Raw genomic sequence first — 15,032 nt, forward strand, 5'->3', positions numbered from 1 at the left:
CAGACAGAAGTGGCTCAGAATTGGTTTCTGGTGTGAGTCAGCAAAGGTATGTTTTCTGTGGATTATTACCACAGCCACATAGCAGCCATTATAGAAAATGCTTTACCAGGACACATACTTGTTCTGGAACATAAATGATATATGTAGGGCCTCACTCAAAAAACATGGCAATGATTGGAAGTATTCTTTTAACTTCTGTGAATTTAGGTGCCTTCCACACCTGTTCATCTCTCCTTTTTCTGGTTCCTTTTGCCTCTTGCTATACAGTTGTATCATTCACCATCTTATTTTATGAAACTAGAACTGTGTCTGGCAACAGGGATTGAAGCTAATCTTCGTTATGTCTTTTCTTATGTTGAAAATTAAGATAGCTTTGTCTTTGACTGAGCACATTTATTCTTTTGACAGTACCTCCCAATGACACCAAAAATAACATCTTTCCATATTCTGCTCCCTCTTGTTTGCAAATGCCATTTTTCCACCTGACATGTTGTCATAGATAATAGGAAGGTGCCAAAACATTCCTGCTGAAAGATTTGCGAACTTTCTGACTAAGGCAAAAAAAAAAAAACAACGGGAAAACGTAGATCATGTAGAAGTCAATTTCATATGGGAACTCTTGTGTATACAGAGCTTTCAAAATTGATGGCTCAACAGCTGAATTTTCAACAGATTTAGGAAATCATGATGTACATCAGGCAGGAGCAAATTGCACATGTTATTGTCTTATATTCCTGTATATCTTGAACATCAGGTAAGAGTCCAGTATTAAGAGACTGGTTTGTGGCCTTATTTTTATGTGGGTAGAAATAGAAGTGTGAAGTGGATAGCTTAAGTGGTTTCTTCTGTTAAGCAGCAAATGACGGTGTGTGAACACCTAAGAACGATACAAGTTGTAATGCAACATGGGATTTGAAACTTGCCAACTTGAAAGTGCCAATTAAAGGAAGTCAGGATACGTTTTATTAGTACTATCTGGACAAGATGTATTAGAGTCATTATGAAGAATCCATAAATAGCAAGACGATAGAAAACACTGTTAGATTTAGCTGACTGAAAGATTACCTTAAGGGAAGACATCTGATTAATTCAGTAGAGTTTACGCATAAGAGTGTATGTAATATTCAGAGTGATCACAGTATATTGCAGCACATTAGTAAGCTAATGGATTTTTTTCCCTGAAACTGTGCTCTGTAAAAATGCACCGAACTAGCAATATCTACAAGTACACAAATATGCAGGGTCTTAACACCTAGGTGTATAATTTTATATGTTAATGTTTTGTGGCTTTTAATGAAGGACTCAGCTTGTATGTCTCTATTTGCTGCTCACAAACCACTTCTGTAAAGCTAGGCTGCTCACGAGGGTTGCATGATGAAATGGAACACCACTGCATGATTATAACAATGACTGCGAAACTACACAAGGACACATAATGTTTCAGAAAATGAAAAGAATTATTCCTTACTAGTAAGAGGTGATATGGAGCCTGATCCACCTGTGGAAGGGATTACACAATGTCAATACTTGCGAGGATGGGGAGCCTGAAGCCGGAAAGTGCCTCCAAGTCTATTTTTCTGGGCTTACAAGCTAAAACCCTGGAATACACTGAAAGTGTTTTAAAAACATACAATTATTAGAAAAGCTCAGAAGGGTGGTGTCTGGAGAAGACCTCTGCAGATCATCTAGTCCAACCCTGCAGCTCAAAGCATTGCCATCTAGAGCGCATTTGCTCCTGGCCATCTCCAGTTGGGTTTTGAATATCTCCAAAGATGGAGATTCCACAACCTCTCCAACCTGTTCCAGTGGTCAACCACCCTTACAGCAAAAACCCTTTTGTTTATGTTTAAATGGATATTTAAATTAATTTCATAAAGCTAAATTTGATCAGTTTATTTTTTATGAGATTTTCAAAATACTTTCTAGAAATTTATTAGTATCTTGAACATGGTGATCTGAAAACTGAACTATATTACGACTTGATGATTCTAAAGGTCATGACAAATTGCAGAGTTAGGTATGAAATCCATACTGCAACTCTCAGGCCCTTGCTCCAGCGATTAATTGGATTACCTGTGGCATTTTTTCTGATTACCTTCTTTAAGGAGAGACTTCCTTTTGCAGTTACAAGATTCTTGGTCCCTGGCAAATTATGTTAGATTTCACTCAAAAAAAATGCATGTATATTGTGTTTCAGTATCATAACACAGCTCAAAATATTATTATGAACTAGTAAAGGATTAGCTACTTTTTGCCCAGAAGTTTAAAACAAAGAGCTTTTAGATCTTGACATAATGGGAAAAGCCAGTTTTAGTTCAGGGAGAAGCAGCATGAATTTTTTCTGGTGGGCATTCAGAAATTCCTTCTGTGCCGAGTTAGCTAGAGTTACTAATGGCACCCTTTTTTAAAGATGTATGTGTTTACAAGGGTTTTCTTTAGGAGCACGGGAGCTAAATTTTAAAAGGATATTTATTTATTTTGCTAAGATGTTTTATGTTTTGAAATAATATGTGTCATATAGTGCCTTATCATACAGTCTGCATTTTAAAAATATGTAAGTGTATCATGCATGTTAATTACTTGTTATTATAGATGCCTTTAAATACAAGCTAGTGGAGCTCTCCATTTACATACAAGGGCTGTTGCTGGCTTTGGTAATGTCTCTAAGAAAAGAATGATACCCACTGTGAATGAATATACAACAGGCTCTACATTATAGTACATACTTAACTATGCTAATCCTTAGGACTACTTTTTAGCGTAAGGGCTATAAACTAGGCCTTGTGGGACCTAGTATTTGCATTGCATTTATTTCCAGGAAAAGTGTGCTTCAAAAGCATACTTACACATTTTTTGACAAAGAACTTGCAAAACGATAATAACTTGGTTTTAGACATTATTCTAATTTTTATACTCTCGTTTTTATTTTTAGAAATTAACCATTCTCAACTTCAGAATTGTCAGGAATGTAACACTATTTAGTTTTTGCACCAGAATGACTTAAAAAATTTGAATCCCTTTGCAATACTGATTTACCAATAATGAACCATTAAACTTTTCTTTAGTGTCTCTAACAGAGTGTATCAGATGGCATATAGCGTAGAGATGAGATGGCAGCCAGCCCACCTGTGGTAGGCATGGACTGGTCCACAGCCTCCACAATAGGGCTTTCTTAAACCGAAATGAACTGACTTAGAGTGTAAGTTAAAAGAACCAAATGAAAAAGCCTAGTTTTAATTTGAAAGACTAATTCATTTATCAGTGTGAATCGAAATACATTCTTGAAAAATGGGGGATTGTAAAGCCTGTGTAGAGATGAGAATCAGGTCTGTACCTTTTCACTCAAATCCAGATTTCCTCACAGTCTGGCTGGAGCAAAGCAAGTTGGAGCATATTAAAAGCCACAATTCAGTGGATTTAAAGTAATGACTTCAGTATAGCAACAGCAATTCACCTTGCCTGAAATTCTGGCCTGGAGTCTTTAACTGGAGGTAGAGCACGTATCGGTAGGAACCGAAGGACTTACTCCCATCTCACCTCTCACCACTTAGTCTTACTCTGGGTTATTTTAGTTCTGTAATAGTGCATTAATTTTACTTCTTCATCTGCTCTCTTGGCAACATGTTACTTCTGGTTCAGAGTTTCCTGAAAGCAGAAATTGTGTCTTTGTTTCAGCTTGGCATTCTGGTCAGTTGTAGCTGTAATTCTCATTGACTTGTGTCACTCGGTGTTCCCCTCTATTGTTAAACAGTGGGACCAAACCACATAAGCCTATCTAAGCTTACTGTATGGAAATAAGAGCTGAATTTTGTTTACTTGTAAGCTCATCCAACATACTGTTTATAAGTATATGATACAGATAATTTTTCATACAAGGCATAGTGCAGAATATTGGTATTGATATCATTGGATAACAATCTTGGTTTGTTTTTTGTTATCTTGGACAGCCTCTGAGTTACACTTTTTTTGTGCACAAACCAGTCCATTCTCATTCTAATTCTGGCTAATGAAACATATAATTATCTGTTCTAGTTTTAATAACACAGTTTCGGAGCATGTGTCAGCTAAGTATCCCTGTGAAAATGGCTGCCCAATTCCCTATCACTGTTTTTGTTTTGTTTTCCTCTATAATGCAGAAATCTTTGTCAGGTGGTCTCCACCCTATTAGTCCCTTGAACTGAATTTTAGTTCTGTTCTGGCAGTAAGGGCAGATGTCTTAGGTGAGCACCTGGCCTCAGTGAGGTTAATGCAAATTTTAAATTGGCTTAGAGACTGGGACCTTGCACCTGATGTCACTATGCTACGTAGGGATCATTTTCAACCCTTTCAGCCTTGTTGATGGAAAGCAGTACAGTTTGTCTACATGCTAAGGGATACGATGTGATAGCTGTTGAGCCATTAAGATGGCTGGGGGACTGAGAACCTCATGGAAGAAGGGGCTGAGGGACAAAGGTTTGTTTAGTCCAGGGAAGAGAAGCATAAGGTGGGTCTAAAAGTGGAACTATGAGGTGGTAATAGGGAGAATGTGCCCAATTTTCTAGGTGGTGCACAGCAAAAGGATGAGGGGCAATGGTCACAGGCTGCAAGAAGGGTGACTTTGACTGGACAGAAAGAAAAAACCAAACATAATGAGAGAGGTTAAGTGCTGGAGCAGATGCCCAGAGAGGCTGTGGAATCTCCAGCATTGGAGATTTTCAAGAATCACCTGGATAAGGCCCTGGGCTGCCTTATCTAACTTTGAAATTAGCCCTTCTTTGAGAAGGAGGTTGGACTGAATGACCTCCCGAGGTCCTTTCAATGCTCAGCTATTCTGTGACTGTAGGAAACCAGAGGGAAAGATGTAAGATTTTTCTGCTTGATCTGTAACTGCAGTTCTAAGGATTTTACTCCTTGAAATTGCAACTGTTAACATCATGTCAGTACATAGTTATACAAAATAAAAGTGTTCAAATTACCTTGTGTGGGTGGAGGTAATCTGTGCAGCCTTGAACTGCAAATAGTAATTAAAAAGGGTGGTAGCAGAATGTATCCTGTGCTAGAACTTCTGCTATCTGCATTGCTGTATGTTCTTTCTTCACCGGGCTGTGTACAAATACCAGGGCACCTTCAGCTGAAGGAAGGCAGGAGGCAAGTAAACTTATGAGACAATCATGGACTGCCTGTGGTTGTTACGGTCCTGGTGTACTCCTGAAATGTGATTTTCAGCTAGTAAAACACACCTGCAGTTGGGTATTTTTCATTTCTGAGAGGACAAAGTCTGGTTTCCACATCTTTGTGTTCATTCATACGCCGTTGTATTTAGGTTTCAGGCTATTTCAAAGTCTGACTCTTGAACTTTTCCAAAATGTCAGCAATACAAGTCCATTACAGGGCAATGTAACCCAAGGACATGATTGTTTGATGGCTACTTGATGATTCTTGTATGTACCTGCCAACATTTTATATTCAGAAAGTGGTAGAGTTGGCTAATGTGCCTGGTCACTCTTTCTGTCTTAGCAATCTTGGCGCTGTTTGGTTAGCACCAGCTGCAATCTGACCAAGAGTTTCTTGGAGGGTTCAGTACTTGGTAGGCCTCTTACAAGGGGTAGTTTCCTTGGTTCCTCAAAGCAGCAGAGACAGTGCTTGAACTGAGAGCTGTACTTACTGTCCCACACAACCTGAACCATACTGTGTGCCACCTTCCCATGCATCTGCACAAGCGTTGAGTTGTGGTCAGATGCTGAGTGCCAGCACTGATTGAGCCATACCTATGGCAAAAATGCTGCTTTGCTTCCGGGTCAGAGCCATAGCTGTGCACAGTGGCTAGCAGCAGTGGCCAAAACACAGTTGTCTCTTCGTACACGTGCCATCTGCCCCAAAACACCTCTTTCCTGTCCTCAAGTATCACCCCCGTGCCGCCCTGTCTGTAAACGCTGCGCTGACCCGCCCGTGATGTCTCACTGTGGCCAGCAGCGCACGTGGGTATGGTGCTGGTTGCTCTGATGTACTTCTTGGAGGTGACGGACAAGCTGGGCTGTGGACTCTGCTGTGTAAATCATGTGATTGCTTCCGTGGCTCTGCTGTCACGTGGTGACAGTGGCAGAGACAGAGCTGCCCTTGCCTCCTTCTGATGCAGCCAGTTGTGCTCAGTAGCTGCCTCCTCGCTGACTACCCATGCGATCAATTGAAAGACTGAAAAAGCAGTTAACGTGGAGGAAGGCTCATAAAAAAAGTAGTCTGCTCCCAACTAGAAAAGGAAAATATGCCTGTGAAATATGTTTGAAGTCTTGAGTTTCAGATCTAGATGAACTGTTACCCATGTCACAAAACCAGCCGCATTTTCTGGCAGTCTCAAAAGACTAATACTGGTGGATATAAAACCAGAACTTCTCTGTCATCTTAAGTGGTGGTCTGCTTAGCCCAAAAGTTATGTGTATCAGCTGTCTACTCTTGAAAAATCCATGATTATGCCTCAGTATTGTCATTAACTGTAACCTTCTTGGACAGTAAAATTCCTAACAGGGCAAATCTTGCCCCTACTTTCACAGGATTAATAGAACAGAAGTAACTCATGAGCTGGCCTTACACAGCCCTGAGAACATGCTACTGATTTTAACTGTGTTGGACGGTGGCACCCTTAAAAGCAGTATCTCCACTTGACAGTTAGAAAACGTACTTTACAAAAACGTAGCAAGGAAGATTAATTTCAAATGTAGTAGATACATTCAGCTATCTCCTTTCAGATCAAAGAATAGTCTTTTCTCTCAATAGTATCTCACGAGTAAAGGCTGGCATGAGGGAAATTTCATATATGTACAGATGTCATAGTTTAACCCCAGCTGGCAACTAAGCACCACACAGCCGCTCGCTTAATCCCTGCCCTGCAGTGGGATGGGGAGAGAATCAGAAGGGTGAAAGTAAGAAAACTCATGGGTTGAGACAAGGACAGTTTAATGGGACAGAGAAGGAAGATAATAATGGTAATAATAATAATGATGATTGATGATGATGATAAAAGCAATGCAATTGCTCGGCACTCATCAGCCAATGCCCAGCTAGTTCCCAAGTAGCACCCCCCAGCCAGTTTTCCCCCAGTTTTGATACTGAGCATGATGAGCACGATATGGTATGGAATATCTTTTTGAAGAGTTCGGGTCAGTCCTGGCTGTGTCCCCTCACAGCTTCTTGTGCCCCTCCAGCCTCCTCGCTGGCAGGGCATGAGGCGCTGAGAAGTCCTTGTCTTAGTATAAACAAAACTTAGCAATAACTGAAAGCATCAATGTGTAATCAACATTATTCTCAACCTAATCCAAAAGACAGCACTGTACATGCTAGTAGGTCTATCCCAGCAGATACCAGGACAGCAGAGAAAATGTGAAGTTACAAAAAGAAACTGCATTTTTTGTCAGAGGACAGAGACTACAGATCTGAGTAGTCATTGCTGGGGCTTACAGCAAAACTGAGCAATTAACAAATACAGCTTCTAACTCAGGAGGAGTTCTAAATCAAATGAATAATCAGCTACATTAACTACTGCTCCTTTGACCTGTGATTGGTCTTGAAAGCTGTGCAAGACCTGGTGGCCTTAAAGGCTCTTGTTACATACTCTCAGCTCTGTTTTCAGTAGACATTACTCTTTTTCTGTTGTGGTTTTTTTTTTTTTTTTTTCTTTTTTTAAGAGGTAATTCATTGCTGTGGATTTCAGAACTAGCCAAGGAGGAAAGAAAAGTGAGTGTATGTTGAAGAGATGTACCAACTTTATCCTTCACCTAGGTTAATCTTTGGAATGTAGTATTTAAGCAACAAGTCTCTGCCTAGGAAAAATGTATTGCTGTTCTACTGTGGTGTCTTCAAAATGTATTTTGTAAAGTTAGGCTGAACCACAGCAATGACACATTGTACTTGATAAAAATAGATATAAAGGATTAATTTTCTAGTTTATGTGTCTTTCTTTGTGTGTGTCCACGATAGATGACATGACAAGAGTCCCAAGTGCGCTCTGAATACTATATCATTCATAAATGCTGTTGACGAGTATTCACCTTTCAGGTTGGCAAATGCACTGATTCCCTTGATCTCATGGTCTTTCTCCAGTGCTTCTCAGCAATGGACTTAGATGAGAAATGGCGGAACAGCACTGAGGCTTCTCACCATGCTCAAGGGCATCAGACATCTTCACTATGTGAGAAAGAGATACGGTGCCTTTCTGATCTATCATCCTGAAATTCCTTTGAAGAGAGACGTGGAATTCAAGTAGAATTTATAAGGAAAGCAATTGGTTAGAATACAAAAAAACCCCAACAACCACAAGCCAAACCCTGAGAAATAAAAGATAGCAAAGATATAGAATTAAAATTCCTTCTCTCAGATCAACGCTGGCTTGTTCATCCAGTGCTTTGTGTTACTAACTTTCAGACATTTGCTGTTTTGCAGATTCCAGGCTCTACCAAATAAGCAGCTTTTTCTAATACTCAAGCTAATTTTCTTTGTGTGTTTTTTTTACATCAAAATCAACACTGACTTACCAAATGTGATTACATAGTCTCTGTTTTTTTTCTTTCTCATCACTGATACTGTATTTTTCGCACTTCTTTTCCAGAAGTATTGTTATTGTATCCATCATGAAGTCCATGGGTGATATGATTACACTGATCTTTGCATAATATATTTTTGTGTGGACATATGTCTCGTTAATTTTGTTGTATAGGCTGTCACTAAACTTTTAAAACCTACACCCCCATTGGACTTGGTTAAAAGCCTTTTGAGAGCTTCTGGAAAATTCAGGCTGATTTCAGTGGCTTTTTATTGGATGTTTAAGAACCTTTCTTGATGTTTTCTGGTTTTATTCTTAGATCAAATACTTCAAGAATTATAAATTCCAAAAATACCTGAATAATAAAAAAATCTAAGCTTGCATCAGTGTTGTCCCCCTGTTCCGTGGTGCTGGTGAGCTCCAAAAACAAGCACATCTGCAGGACTTTTGCTTTGTCCTTTTCTTAACTGAGATTATTGATGAATACTCGATGGGATTAGGGTTAGGAAGCATGATGTGGCAGCTCTAGGTTAGTCATGGGTCCCTGGTAGGTCTCAGGAGTTGCCAGTGTGTCCTGTGCCTTTACTTTTGCAGCGATGCAGATCTGGCCCTTTAGGATGCCCATGGACAGTTAATTTTTGCTGTGCTCCTGAAGCTCATTAGGGGAGTGGAGGACCTATTTTAGGGTAAGGAACTAAAAAAGACTTGGCTTGTTCAGCATAGGAGGACAAAACCTGAGAGACAGCATGAATGCATGAGGCAATAAACACAAGACACAGAAAAGAGCTATTTAACCTAAAGGGCAGTATTTGCTTATGAAAAAAATGGGTCTAAACTGGCCTTGAATATATTCTGGCTGGCAATCAGAAGAAGTTTTTTTAATTATAAGGGATTCTGGAACAGCCTACAAATGAGGCAGTGGGTTCAGAAAAAACATCAGCTTTTAAGGTGGAGCTCAATTTTTCATGAAAAGTATTATATAACATGGTGTCTACAGACTGCATCTGATGACTCAGGAGATCCCTTCCAGTCCTATATTCCTAAATTTTCCCGAGCAATTCAAGTGAATGAAGAAAATGTCAAATTTAAACAATTTGTAACTCGGCTCAGCCTGACTACAATTCAATGGGATAAATAAAAGGCACTTTTTTAGCTTAAGGGCATTCTGCCTTCTGCATTTCAAAGGCCTGTGGCAACCATGGTAGCTTGTCAAAACAGTCGTAAGAATCTTTTAAAATACAAGGGTTTAAACATTCTAAATCTGGGACCTTCCAATAACAATAACATTTAATGTCTTTTTAAAACTTTCTGAATCCTCCCCTGTAACCTAGGGGAGGAGGAAGAACAAGCTCCATTTTCATCATGAGTAGAGGGAAAAATTGGTATACTCCATCTAACAGAAAATTATTATGCTAGTGTGAATTATCTGTGGCCCAAGACTGGTCTGTAATTACATGTGCAGTACACAAGCGTTGTGGATGCACATAACTGGAGAAGAAGTTGTATGAAATGTTCTTCATCAATTTGTTGGTAAAATGCTTCATATGTTTTACAGAGAATTTTGTTATGTTTACTAGGTCCAGACCATCGGTTCAGTAACTAAATTCTCCATTCCCATTACGCAAACTTCCTTTATTAACACTTATAGCTTGTTATTGTTTGGGAATGCTGTAGAACTCTATAGTAAGGCTGCAAAAATCGGGAGAGGGTAATGCGTATTAAACCATGTTCTTGTTTGCAGGCTTCTCTTGGTATTTGGGGTTTTATTGTGCTCTAGGCTCAGTAGAAACTCTTGCTTTGGCCTAGATTAATCCGTTCAAGCAGAACACGAATTACTTTATACGTGTGGATTAAGAGTCAGTTAATGAGGACAGTTGGTATTGCCTCTTTAGTGTGGCTGAGTTTCTTACAAGCCAAAAGCCTGTCCAAGGCTGCAGTTCTCACCTGCAATCTTAGCAGCAAAACCTGTCTGAGAAATAACTAATCAGTGCATTTTTTTCCTGGCCTAATTGCATTTCTTGTGAATCAGCTAAACCCACTCTGGGACTTCAGCAGCTATTTCTGGGTCCCTGAAGGGAGTGGGGATTGCAGGAAGCTTGCAGCATTGCTCTGCTACTGCTAGCAAATTTATCAGTGTCAATGGTTTCCAGACTCTTTGTCTGAACATTAAAACTAGTAAGTTGCGAGCAGGACATTCTTCATCTAAACTTTTTTCATTGAAACTTTTTCTTCTTTTCTGGAAAGAAAATAGCTTTTCAATTAAATAGCACTTTTGGGATGGAAGAAGAACTTTTGTTGGTACATTTATTTCTTTACTTAAAATCTGAAAACATACAAATGTTCTCAATTCCGATAATCAAAAGCATGTTTTACACAGACCCCCTTCCCAAATTTAATAAAATATTTTCGTCTCTGATTAAAACTTTCCATGGAAGAAAAAATACGGCTTCCCATCTGCCTGTGCTCTATACTGTTTGGGTTTTCACAGGTGGAGTCTGTCTGGGAGAATTTTGAATCCCTTACAGCTGCAATAAATAGGGTAAAAAGTACTTGTAATATTTGCTGAGTGTCTATCCTTGCTCAGTGTTAGCCAACGCTTACAAAGTCACATTTCAAAAAAAGCAATAGAAATTTAATGTTTCTGTTGTTTTGTAGTATAGTACTGGCATTTTCTGTAGTGAAAAGGTTACCTTTTTTGTATGTTATGTTTCTATGTGAAGAATATTCCAATTTTCAGCTAAAATGTGCTGAAAGAATTCTGGCTTGTCTTTTAACATCCATTACTAAATATTCGAATTCTCCAAAGTGCAGGAGGATACTTTATGCTGTTAATGGCCGACTGACCTTTATATTAACACCACTTTGAAGACAGTTTAGTGGCTTACCTCTTTAGCAAAATTAATAAATTCAGGGGTTCCATTAATAAGTATCTTGATTCATAGTTTTGCTTTAAAACATAATTATGTGTTACTCATAATGCTGCTTATACTCCGCTATATTCTGTCTCCATTCAAAAGCTGGCCTGTGATGTAGTTGCATTTCCATTCTTTCTTTTATCCTTAAAGCCACATCTTGAAATCAGTGGGGCCACATCGTTGCAACAGAAAAGTATTTGGCACTGCGTTGTCTGAGAGTCTCATCTCTCTGCACATTGTTCTTATTGTAACTGGAAAACATATGTCCCATTATTTCTGTTGTGGAAATATCAAGTAGATGTAGAACGTCAACTACAGTTGTTGGGGGAGAGTGTAATGGCTGGGGAGGCATCTGCAACCTGAAGAACAGCTCTCTACATTGGTTGCTCCAGCTTTCCAAATGGTGGTAAAATTCTGAGACCAAATAAATGGTAGACATTGTTTGTTTCCTGACAAAAAACCTTAACTTTCCTTTCTAAAATTGTGAAATTTATCTCACCTTTTCTGTTTCAGAAGACTGTTGTTTGAGGATATGCTGAATACCTTTCCTTTTTTTCTTTTTCCCCGTTAGCAAGTAAATCTCTCATTGAGCTTTTGGGCAGGCAAGAAGTTAGTTATGCACTTAAATATTGTGGTTATTTCTATGTGAGTAGTACTAGGGTAGAAAATTTTAATTCAGCTGCAGCTTTAACCAAAACAATTTTTGTCAGGCCTTTCTTTCATACAACTAAACTGAAACAGTCATGAGTCAGCAGTGCATCCTGCATGACTCAGCAGTTACCTGACTGGGGATATTCTAACATAACTGGTGCAATTAAAAAGAAAAGGCGGCAAAAATGAAAGTATATGACTTCATTATTAGGACTCATCTCCTCAGCGCAGGTAACATGTCATCCATAATTTGTTATGTCCTCTGCATTCACAAAATACTGAGAGGAATCAGTTATTTGGGTGTTTCCAGCTCCGATCTCACGGTACTGATTCTTTGATTGCGATCTGCCATGTTGTATCTCTAGTGACAGTTCCTGCAGCACTGCTTTCTGCCAAACAGCTCAGCCTGGGTCACACACGCAAATTCTCAAAAACAAATGTCAGGCGTGTTTGGGAGCATTATTGTTCATTTGTCTGCACAAGACGGGAAGACTCGTGCACCCAAATGGAGTTCATGCCTGTCCGTTTAATCACTTGTGTATGGAGGTTCCATCACTCCTAGCTTGAAGTGATTTGGCTATGAGATGTGTGTATACTAGAATATATTTGTATGTGTTGTGTATGATCTGGGTATGGCCTAGCTGGAAGTTGGAAACTAATTTCATGACTAGTTTCATGTATTTTAATCATTGGTTCCGACAACAGCATAATTTATTTTAGATGTATCCTAGGATTTTCTGTTTAGAGTTACTTCTCGTTACACAGGCTAAACCAATGATTCTGAGCCGTGGTGCCTCTCTTTCCTTTTGTGCTTGCTATGATTATAGCACTTGGCATCCAGTGTCACAAACACTTGCTCTGGAAGCTATAACAATGTCACAAGAAAGGCCAACGGCATTAATCTGTTATGGAACAGAATTTTTGTTTAAGTCCACGCCTTTTCATTTTAAAGGTCACATGATGACATCAAAGATCAATAAATGGTTCATGTGTTATATTTCCGTGGTGAGGAAAGAGCAGATTAAGAACTGCTATCAAAAGCAATTGAACTTTTTCAATGGTAACAGCTTTGCATTTTGACTTGGGGTGTTATTTATGCAATAGCCATATTCCCATGACTCCATCATAAATGAGTTGTGAAATTCAATAGTGTATCCTGGCCAGGTAAATAAATGGGGACGAAATATTATAATGGCTTTCACATTTTGTATCCTATGTATTTTATCTCAGATAAATAGACTCAATAAATGTTACAGTATAGGCACTTGTACCACAAATATTACATTTGATTCCTAATGGGTCATAAAGTGTCTGTTGCAAACCTTCAAAGAAATGTCAGTCTGTTCTATGGAAAATGTATTTCAGTACTAAATTTACTTTGTACTCTTTTGCCCTACTGAACTTATTCCTATCTTACGTTTCTAAACTATGTAGATAGTAAAATTTATGGTTTGGGTTTGATCTGCCTCTTGGTTACAGAGATCTTAATCCTGCTGAAGTGAAGTAGTAAAAGCTAGATTCTTTGCATCCTGTCACATTTTAATGTGTTCACTATTATATTAACATAAGAATAATAATATCAAACCCTATTATAAGCTACATTAATTTTATTATTTGAACATATAAAAAAAAGTAATTTACAATATTGCATCAGAGTAAATCTAAATTATGTTACAGAGGTCTGTATTATATAGAATCGATCCTCCATCATGTTTAACACAGTCTGACCTTAAGTGATGTGACTGATGGTATAAACTGAAGTGATGATGCTAAAATAGAGGATGGATGCAGCACCAGCTATAGTCTTGTGACTTTTGATCACTTGAATGAGAACTCAATTAAAATTTTGTGTTAATATAAGAGTAATCTTTAGCTAAAGTAGGTTTAGATCAATTATCTAGACCATAGACACAATTTAATGCACTAATGCTTAAGTCAACTTCGAAAGTTACAGAAAAGGTGAAAATCTTAACTTTGTAAATTAATATTCCATAACTGATAACTCTGAAATAAGCTTGTTTCATCTAAGACCAGACTTTTATAGATGTGGCTCATGAAAAGAGAAGAGCTATTTATTGTAAGTAGAATATGGCACATATTGTTATAGCTATATGTAGAGTTGCATCTAGATGATAGTGTTAGCTCCACATTTACTTTAGTATTTAGGATGATGGAGTCCTGATGATTCCGTTTATGTATAAAGGGAAGTTCTTGTACATTGCAGAGACAAGGCTAATATATATAATTTCTCTTAGTTCTTCCATACAGGCTAGTACAAGAATAACTAGTTAATGGTTGCAAGATGTCAGTAAATCTTGGCTGCAGAATATTAAAATTGTAGAATCTAAGTTAATTAAGATTCATCATCTTTATATTATTAGATATATGTTACTGAGGATTACATGTGCATTATAGCTATGGTCTTTGAACGGTCTCTGATCATCATAAATCTTTGAGCTAAAGAAGGTGGATGGTTAAAATGGCAGTGTAGTGAAGCTGCAGCTGAAGTCTTCAGGTACACCCGACCATGTGGTGGGTCTACCCTGGCTGGACAGCAGGTGCCCACCAAGCCGCTCTAACACTCCCTTCCTCAGCAGAACAAGGGAGAGAAAATATAATGGAAAGCTCGTGGGTTGAGACAAGGACAGGGACATCACTCACCAATTACCGTCATGGGCAAAACAGACTTGACTTGGGGAAATTAGTTTAATTTATTACCAATCAAATTCGAGTAGGAAAATGAGAAATGAAACCAAATCTTAAAAACGCACCCCCACACACCCCCTAACACCCCCACACCCCCTGCCTTCTTCCTGACCTTAACTTCATTCCCAATTTCTCTACCTCATCCCTGCCAGCGGTGCAGGGAATTGGGATTGCAGTCAGTTCATGGCATGGTGTCTCTGCTGCTTCTTCCTCCTCATGGGAAGGACTTCTCACACTCTTCCCCTGCT

This window comes from Falco peregrinus, chromosome 14, assembly GCF_023634155.1.
Source record: "Falco peregrinus isolate bFalPer1 chromosome 14, bFalPer1.pri, whole genome shotgun sequence".
NCBI lineage: Eukaryota > Metazoa > Chordata > Aves > Falconiformes > Falconidae > Falco > Falco peregrinus.